Consider the following 10,459-nt stretch of genomic DNA (forward strand, 5'->3'; position numbering starts at 1 on the left):
AGACCACTGATAATCTCCCTCGATCTGGGGCTCCACGCAAGATCTCACCCCGTGGGGTCAAAATGATCACAAGAACGGTGAGCAAAAATCCCAGAACCACACGGGGGGACCTATTGAATGACCTGCAGAGAGCTGGGACCAAAGTAACAAAGCCTACCATCAGTAACACACTACGCCGCCAGGGACTCAAATCCTGCAGTGCAGACGTGTCCCCCTGCTTAAGTCAGTACATGTCCAGGCCCGTCTGAAATTTGCTAGAGTGCATTTGGATGATCCAGAAGAGGATTGGGAGAATGTCATATGGTCAGATGAAACCAAAATAGAACTTTTTGGTAAAAACTCAACTCGTCGTGTTTGGAGGACAAAGAATGCTGAGTTGCATCCAAAGAACACCATACCTACTGTGAAGCATGGGGGTGGAAACATCATGCTTTGGGGCTGTTTTTCTGCAAAGGGACCAGGACGACTGATCCGTGTAAAGGAAAGAATGAATGGGGCCATGTATCGTGAGATTTTGAGTGAAAACCTCCTTCCATCAGCAAGGGCATTGAAGATGAAACGTGGCTGGGTCTTTCAGCATGACAATGATCCCAAACACACCGCCCGGGCAACGAAGGAGTGGCTTCGTAAGAAGCATTTCAAGGTCCTGGAGTGGCCTGGCCAGTCTCCAGATCTCAACCCCATAGAAAATCTTTGGAGGGAGTTAAAAGTCAGTGTTGCCCAGCGACAGCCCCAAAACATCACTGCTCTAGAGGAGATCTGCATGGAGGAATGGGCCAAAATACTAGCAACAGTGTGTGAAAACCTTGTGAAGACTTACAGAAAACGTTTGACCTGTGTCATTGCTAACAAAGGGTATATAACAAAGTATTGAGAAACTTTTGTTATTGACCAAATACTTATTTTCCACCATAATTTGCAAATAAATTCATTAAAAATCCTACAATGTGATTTTCTGGAATTTTTTTTCTCATTTTGTCTGTCATAGTTGACGTGTACCTATGATGAAAATTACAGGCCTCTCATCTTTTTAAGTGGGAGAACTTGCACAATTGGTGGCTGACTAAATACATTTTTTCCCCACTGTAGGTATCTTAGTTTTGAAATGTATTAAATGCACATACTGTACAGAAACAACAATGAATGCATGTTACCGCAAAAATGTTAGTTTAATGTTCATTTAAGTTCATTTATATTGAATGTGGTACATTGGAGTCAATGTTGGCGGCAGGTAGCTTAGTGGGTAAGAGCGTTGTGCCAGTAACCGAAAGGTCGCTGGTTCTAATCCCAGAGCCGACTAGGTGAAAATCTGTCGATGTACCCTTAAGCAAGGCACTTAACCCAAATTGCTCCTGTAAGTCTCTCTGGATAAGAGCGTCTGCTAAATGACTAAAATGTAGGAGGTGCTAACGTTGTGAGCCTCAACCACTTATCAAAGAAGTAACAGTGTGGTTAATCAACGTGTGAAAATGCTGTCAGTGTCAGGCATGTCAGATACATAGTTTCCAACAAGTACACTATACAGAACATTTGGAAAGTATTCAGACCCCTTGCCTTTTGACAGATTTTGTTACATTACAACCTTATTCAAAAATTGATTAAATCGTGTTTTCCCTCATCAATCTACACACAATACCCCATAATGACAAAGCAAAAACAGGTTTTTAGAGATTGTTGTAAATGCATTAAAAATAAAAAACAGATTATTATTTACGTAAGTACTCAGACCCTTTGCTATGAGACTCGAAATTGAGCTCAGGTGCATCCTGTTTCCATTGATCATCCTTGATGTTTCTACAACTTGATTGGAGTCCACCTGTGGTTAATTCCATTGATTGGACATTATTTGGTAAGGCACACACCTGTCAATGTAAGGTCTCACAGTTGACAGTTCAAGTCAGAGCAAAAACCAAACCATGAGGTCGAAGGAATTGTCCGTAGAGCTCCGAGACAGGATTGTGTCAAGGCACAGATCTGGGGAAAGGTACCAAAACATTTCTGCAGCATTGAATGTCCCCAAGAACACAGTGGCCTCCATCATTCTTAAATGGAAGAAGTTTGGAACCACCAAGGCTCTTCCTAGAGCTGGCTGCCTGGCCAAACTGAGCAATCGGGAGAGAACGGCCTTGGTCAGGGAGGTGACCAAGAACCTGATGGTCACTCTGACAGGTCCAGAGTTCCTCTGTGGAGATAGGAGAACCTTCCAGAATGACAACCATCTCTGCAGCACTCCACCAATCAGGCCTTTATGGTAGAGTGGCCAGAGGGAAGCCACTCCTCAGTAAAAGGCACATGACAGCCCACTTGGTGTTTGCTGAAAAACACCTAAAGGACTGTCAGACCATGAGAAACAAGATTCTCTGGTCTGAAGAAATCAAGATTGAACTCTTTGGCCTGAATGCCAAGCGTCACGTCTGAAAGAAACCAGGCACCATCCCTACGGTGAAGCATGGTGGTGGAAGCATCATGCTATGGGAATGTTTTTCAGTGGCAGGGACTGGGAGACCAGTCAGGATCGAGGGAAAGATGAACGGAGCAAAGTACAGAGATCCTTGATGAAAACCTGCTCCAGAGTGCTCAGGACCTCAGACTGGGGCGAAGGTTCTCCTTCCAACAGGACAACAACCCTAAGCACACAGCCAAGACAATGCATGAGTGGCTTTGGGACAAGTCTCTGAATGTCCTTGAGTGGCCCATCCAGAGCCCGGACTTGAACCCGATCGAACATCTCTGGAGAGACCTGAAAATCCAACGTGACAGAGCTTGAGAGGATCTGCAGAGAAGAATGGGAGAAATTCACCAAATACAGGTGTGCCAAGCTTGTAGCGTCATACCCAAGAAGACTTGATGCTGTAACCGCTGCCAAAGGTGCTTCAACAAAGTACTGAGTAAAGGGTCTGAATACTTATGTAAATGTGATATTTCCGTTTTTTATTTGTAATACATTTGCAGAAGTTTCTAAAAACCTATTTTAACTTTGTCATTATGGGGTTTTGTGTGTAGATTGATGAGTGGATAAAAAAACCCATCAATTTTAAAATAAGGCTATGACTTAACAGAATGTGGAAAAAGTAAAGGGGTCTGAATACTTTCCGAATGCACTGTATATACAAAAGTATATGGACACCACTTCAAATATTTCAGCCACACCCGTTGCTGACAGGTGTATAAAGTCGAGCACACCGCCATGAAATCTCCATAGACAAACATTGGCTGTAGAAAGGGATGCCGCCTTTCCAACAAGTCAGTTTGTAAAATTTCTGCCCTGCTAGAGCTGCCTCGATCAACTGTAAGTGAAGTAGAAACGTTTATGAGCAACAATGGCTCAGCCGCGAAGTGGTAGGCCACACAAGCTCACAGAACGGGACCGCCAAGTGCTGAAGCATGTAGCGTGTCAAAATCGTCTGTCCTCGGTTGCAACACTCACTACCAAGTTCCAAACTGCCTCTGGAAGCAACGTCAGCACAAGAACTGTTCGTCGGGAGCTTCATGAAATGGGTTTCCATGGTCGAGCAGCCGCGAACAAGCCTAAGATCACCATGCGCAATGCCAAGCGTCGGCTGGAATGATGTAAAGCTCGCCGCCATTGGACTCGGGAGCATTGGAAACGCGTTCTCTGAATCACGTTTCACCATCTGGCAGTCCGTCGAACAAATCTGGGTTTGGCAGATGCCAGGAGAACGCTACTTACCCCATTGCATAGTTCCAACTGTAAAGTTTGGTGGTGGAGAAGGAATAATGGTCTGGGGCTGTTTTTCACGGTTTGGGCTAGGCCCCTTAGTTCCAGTGAAGGGAAATATTAATGCTACAGCATACAATGACATTCTAGACGATTCTGTGCTTCCAACTTTGGCAACAGTTTGGGAAATGCCCTTTCCTGTTTCAGCATGACAATGCCCCTGTGCACAAAGCAAGACCCATACATAAATGGTTTGTCAAGATCGGTGTGGAAGAACTTGACTGGCCTGAACAGAACCCTGACCTCAATCCCATCGAACACCTTTGGGTTTAATTGGAACGCCGACTGCGGGCCTAATCGCCCAACATCAGTGCCCGAACTCACTAATGGTCTTGTGGCTGAATGGAAGCAAGTCCCCGCAGCAATGTTCCAACATCTAGTGGAATGCCTTCCCAGAAGAGTGGAGGCTGTTTATAGCAGCAAAGGGGGGACCAACTCCATATTAATGCCCATGATTTTGGAATGAGATGTTTGACAAGCAGGTGTCCATATACATTTGGTCATGTAGTGTATGTCTAAGAGCTCAGACAGACCAATAGCGTTTGAACGTAATTTGCGAGAAGATTTTACATGTAGAATTGGGTGGTCCCTAAAACACGGCGCTCTTAACGATCGGCAGACTAACGCTAGATCCACATTCGGTGTGACGTGTTAGCCTTAAAAGTTTCTGTTTTAAGAGGTGTCCTGTCCATGCAGCCTTTAAACAGTCTAGAAGTAGGCCAAACATATTGAGCCAACAGTAGTTCAAATCGCTCAGCATTTTAAGTGTCTCCTCTGCCTATCAAGATGTCCCAAGATGTAACCAATCGCCAACATACTTCAGTCTGTAACTCCCACTCCACAGTGCAGGAATACCAAAACAAGTCTAATTTGTTCACCCTTCACATAAAAAGACATGAACAGAGAGACTTGCTTCTGTACGAAGCCCATAGTGTAGTATGAGGCTGCAGGTGTTGTCTAAAGCCTTCAACGTGGTTTCACCCGTAGGCCTACTTCTTAAAAACTAGTAGGTGGATACCATAATAAATATTTGGATAACTGTCTATTATAGTAAATATATTTTAATCTGGAAAGTATCCCAACCACAACAGAACACTCAACCCCATGTAAGGCCTCAGGAAGTGTACTTTGTGTTTGCCATAACACGTGGGTGTGGGTGCATGCGTGGTTAACCCTCTCTACCGAACGGCGGTCAACTGCAGCTGCTTGCTGTTGTTTTTCACCCTGGTATTGCTAACTGTCAACTGGCCAAGCATGTTAAATAAATATTTGCGTAGTACATTTTACCTGGGTTTGTGGGCCAGGTTGTAAGTGATACAGGTAAGAGAATGGTGTTCACACATTGTTTTATTCACCATCAGTCTCAGAAGATAACGTTCCGTAATGGGAGACTACTGTTTCAAATAAAGCATTGTCCTAGAAAAGCGAAATCACCCAGAGGGAAGGAGGAGGGGAAAGCAAACAAAAGGGTGACTTGAATAGGGTTCCATGACCGGAATTTCAGCTTGACATTCTTACTTAAGCAATGATGATTATGATGAATAGAAAGAGGCATAGAAAGAGGAAACATGGACAATGTCTATATTTTCTCTATGTGGCACAAATAGGCCTAGGCCTAGCTTATTGGTTCAAGTTCAGTTAGCTGAGGAACACTTTTAATTCCTTCCTTCCTCATGGCATTGAGTCGTGGTGATAACACTGTATAGCCTAGGTGAGACCTTAAGACAATGAATTATACAGGAGCTGACCTGCTTCAAATCCCCATGAGCCTTCCCAGTGTTTTCTACAATGTATATCCAGCTCCCTGCACTCTTTTTACTTTGCACTTCTTCTGTAGCTGGATGTCTGTGTTTCCATCACTTACCTGTGTGTCCTTTCGAAAAATAGGACATTTACCAATGATATCCATTGTGCTTCCCTTTCAAAATTAAGGATGAATATTGGAAATGGATGGAGTTCAGAGCATTTGTGTTTTGAGGGCTGACACACACACACACACACACACACACACACACACACACACACACACACACACCCACACACACACACACACACACACACACTGTGTCATGTAGTCTGGTTTATGGCCACTGTAGTTTTACTTTTGAGAGGTGTAGGCCTTAAACATCCTTGATTTTGGAGTTTAAAAAGCCCACATGCTATTTCCCTATATAGTTGTATTTTCCATTACTTCTCATTATTGTCTGAAACTGCACACTGAAGCTTTTTCAGATGGTAGGCTTCATATTTCTGCCACTGACACATTCTATCTCTATCTCTCTCTCTTTCTCTGTCATATCCAGGTCCCTTGTGACCTACCTGGGTAAATAAAGGTTGACTAAATAAGTGGGGGGTTTTCCCCTCCGCAGCGTGGCTAAATTCTGCTGTGTGGGATTATTATCACACTGGCTGCCCTGTAAAATGATTCAAGGAGCAAAGGTCCACTGCACGCAGTTGACTCAGTGACAGTAAATCTCTAATCACACACCACACACTCTCTCTCTCTTCACCTCTGTAGGTTCCCCTTTCCCCTACTCCACTCATGTCATGAGTTGTCTCTCACGCTGTGTCGAAACAGGCGACAGCCAGCCCTGTTCAAATCAGGCATTCATTGTTGCGGGCTAACCTGCTGATGAGGCCTTGTTGTAATGTTAATATAAGTTATACTTTCTTCTCATCGGAGTTGCTGAAGGGCATTCTCATGTAAAAGGGTACATGATCACTAACATGTGACTTCATAGGAGCACATCACATTTGGTGTGAAGTGGAAGCTGAGTCTGTATTTATGAGAAATTTAAAGGCCCAGTGCAGTCAAAAATGTGATTTTCCTGTGTTTTATTAACATTTCCACACTGAGGTTGGAATAATACAGTGAAATTGTGAAAATGATGATGATGCCTAGTGTAAGAGCTGTTTGAAAAGACCTCCTGAAATTTCAGCCTGTTTTGGTGGGATGGAGTTTTGGCCTGCCTGGTGACATCACCAGGCGATAAATTAGTTAATTGACCAATAAGAATAAGAGTTCCAAACCACTCTAACAATAACAGCTAGTTTTCAGTTTTCCCATCCGCACTCAGACCACTCCCAGGCAGTCCTAGCAAAATTATTGCTTGAGTAATTGCTATTTTTGTTTATTTTGGACCTTTTTTTTTTTTTTTATCACAGTAAGGTACTTAATTGTTACCCAGAAATGATTTGATATTGAGTTAAACGGCTGCATTGGATCTAGGCATTTGTACATTTTTAACCATTTTCTTTCCAAACATTTTTGAATAAGCAAAGGCTTTGCTTTCTGGTCAAATAGATGGAAAAGGGGGCATTAGAAAACATCTAGCAGAAAGTCTTAAAAGTTATTAGAAATACATCAAAACACAACGTTGAAGGCCCTTGCCACCTAATATCAACATTTATATTTCGTTTTGCAGGAATTATTTTCCTTCTGTAAGTTAAATAAATATTGCCTAGTGTCATGTCATTCTGTTAATTTCTCTAAAATGAAGTTGGAGGCAGTTTATGGTAGAGAAAAGAACATTCAATTATCTGGCAACAGCTCTGTTGGACATCTGTGGCATTGTGTGACAAAACTGCACATTTTAGAGTGGCCTTTTATTGTCCCCAGCACAAGGTGCACCTGTGTAATGATCATGCTGTTTAATCAGCTTATTGATATGCCACCTGTCAAGTGGATGGATTATCTTGGCAAAGGAGAAATGCTCACTAACACAACATTTTGTGCACAACATTTTAGAGAAATTGACACGTATGTTAAGGAACGGGACAGACCAAGGTGCAGTGTGAAAGGCGTACATGTTTATTAAAGAATAAACACACGACAGTAACCAAAATAACAACCGTGATGGTCCAAAGGCTAACACACAAGCCTAAAACAGGAACACAACAAAAACACACAACACAGGCAGGAAAACTGGCTGCCTAAGTATGATCCCCAATCAGAGACAACGAGCGACCGCTGCCTCTGATTGGGAACCACACCCGGCCAAACATAGAAATACAAACCTAGAAATTCACACCCTGACCAAACTAGCTAGAGTTCTATAGGCCAGGGCTTGGTGCGAGGAGCAGGAACAGGCCGGGCCGGACTGTCGACGCGCACCACTGGCTTGGTGCGAGGAGCAGGAACAGGCCGGGCCGGACTGGCGACGCGCACCACTGGCTATGTGCGAGGAGCAGGAACATGCCGGGCCGGACTGGCGACGCGCACCACTGGCTTGGTGCGAGGAGCAGGAACAGGCTGGGCCGGACTGGCGACGCGCACCACTGGCTTGTTACGAGGAGCAGGATCAGGCCGGGCCGGACTGGCGACGCACACCACTGGCTTGGTGCGAGGAGTGGGAACAGACGGGCCGGACTGGCGACGCGCACCACTGGCTTGGTGCGAGGAGCAGGAACAGGCCGGACTGGCGACGCGCACCACTGGCTTGGTGCGGGGAGCAGGAACAGGCCGGGCTGGACTGGCGACGCGCACCACTGGCTTGGTGCGGGGAGCAGGAACAGGCCGGGCCAGACTGGGAACACGCACCACTGGCTTGGTGCGGGGAGCAGGAACAGGCCGGGCCAGACTGGCGACGCGCACCACTGGCTTGGTGCGGGGAGAAGGAACAGGCCGGGCCAGACTGGCGACGCGCACCACTGGCTTGGTGCGGAGAGCAGGTACGGGGCGTACCGGACTGGGAACCGGCGCTGGAGGTCTATGACTGTCTCCGTCCTTTACACTCCGCGCCCCGTCCTCCTCCAGTGAGGACTCCTCCTTGAGCCCCCACGAGTGCAGTGGTCGAGCCTCCTCTCTGTCGCTCCCCGACCACCCTTTTAGCCCCCCTCAAAAATATTATTGGGGCTGTCTCTCCACCCTGATCCTTTTCAGGGCCTCCATCTTTCTTGCCAGGTCCATCCTCTCTCCTCCTCCTGGGCACGCTGCTTGGTCCATTGGTGGTGGGTTTTTCTGTCACGTACGTTAAGGAACGGGACGGACCAAGGTGCAGTGTGAAAGGCGTACAGGTTTATTAAAGAATAAACACACGACACAGTAACCAAAATAACAAAACTTAACCGTGATGGTCCAAAGGCTAACACACAAGCCTAAAACAGAAACACAACATAAACCCACAACACAGACAGGAAAACTGGCTGCCTAAGTATGATCCCCAAACAAAGACAACGAGCGACCGCTGCCTCTGATTGGGAACCACACCCTGCCAAACATAGATATACAAACCTAGAAATTCACACCCTGACCAAACTAGCTAGAGTTCTATAGGCCAGGGTGTGACAGAAATACAATTTTTGTGCATATGGAACATTTCTGGGTTCTTTTATTTCGGCTCATGAAACACTTTACATGTTGCGTTTATATTTTTGTTCAGCATAATAGGCTGACACATATTTCACTTGGTTTCCCAAATTAAGGACTGGGTAGCTGCAGGAACATGGTTTGGGAGCCCATGGCATACAGAGTTGAGGGAAAGCAGCCTCCATTCGCTATTCGAGTGCATACGGATAACATGTATTTTTTCCCCTGTTCCTACCCATTTGATAATGGGCCATTCTAAATCGAAACTAATGTTACACAATAGTAAAGTCAAGATTAAATTGAGAATAGTCTGATGGGTAAAAATATGATCACTTGATGAGAGAACAGGTGTGCAGCCTGAGGCAAGGAACAGAGCGCAAGCTTTATTTGCGACTTTTTCCAAATCATCAATAGCCTATAGTCACATCATGTAGCCCATATATGTTTTGATTTCTAAGAAATTCTAAGGTTTGTATCATTCACAACTAAATTTGCCAAATAACTTTAAATCTAGCGTATAGGACCTGTTTCAAATTATCACTTTTACGCTCAACATAGCCACTTCATATGCGCACGTTCCGGAATGGGAAAAATATATGTTCTATTAGTTCAATTATAGTATTCTTCATATAAAATCATATAATATAAAATAATGGCACAGGACTTATAAGCATATCTTGTCTGCTAAATGCACTAGCCTATGGCATGGCACATAGCCAGATAACATACAGTAGGCCGACTCCTATTCGGTTCATTTTCTTGAGTTCATAATGTTTCTTCAGACCTGCCTAAAATAAATAATGGATTTATTGTGATGGTGTATATTAAATTGATTTATTAGACTATATTTTAAATGTAGATGTTCCAAAGGCGCACATCAGCGGCTTGTATGTGTAGAGGCCTGGAGATGCTAAACATGTTTGTTAATTAACGGTCAATTACAGTGAGACCGGCAGTGATTTGCATGACAATAACCGGCTGACAAAATGTCATGCCACCACAGCCTTAGATCTAGCAATTAGTTAGTGTTTTTACTGATAACAATTTGGTTTATGATTTATTAAGTGATTAAAACGCGTAATTCTGTTTGACCCAAAAAATCAGTAGCAGAATGACTGAAACTGAATTGGCTACAATGGGAAATCATAGTAGTCACAAACCACAGTTGGGTCACCTGCTACCAGGGCAGGTGACCCGACCAAGTGTGTCACAAATGTTTTTGCTGTGTGACCAGTATTTTTATTTTGGGAGCACTGTGCGACAAAAAAATAATCCAATAAATAAACTCAATGCGTAACAATATTTTGCCACAACACTCTTCTCTTCACTGCTCAAAGACAGGCTGATTCATTTTTTACAAATCATAACCAATCATAATGCTACATCTGTCGGTACAAACATTTAGAAATTAT

Source organism: Coregonus lavaretus (assembly GCF_964263955.1).
Source record: "Coregonus lavaretus genome assembly, chromosome: 1".
Taxonomy (NCBI): Eukaryota; Metazoa; Chordata; class Actinopteri; order Salmoniformes; family Salmonidae; genus Coregonus; species Coregonus lavaretus.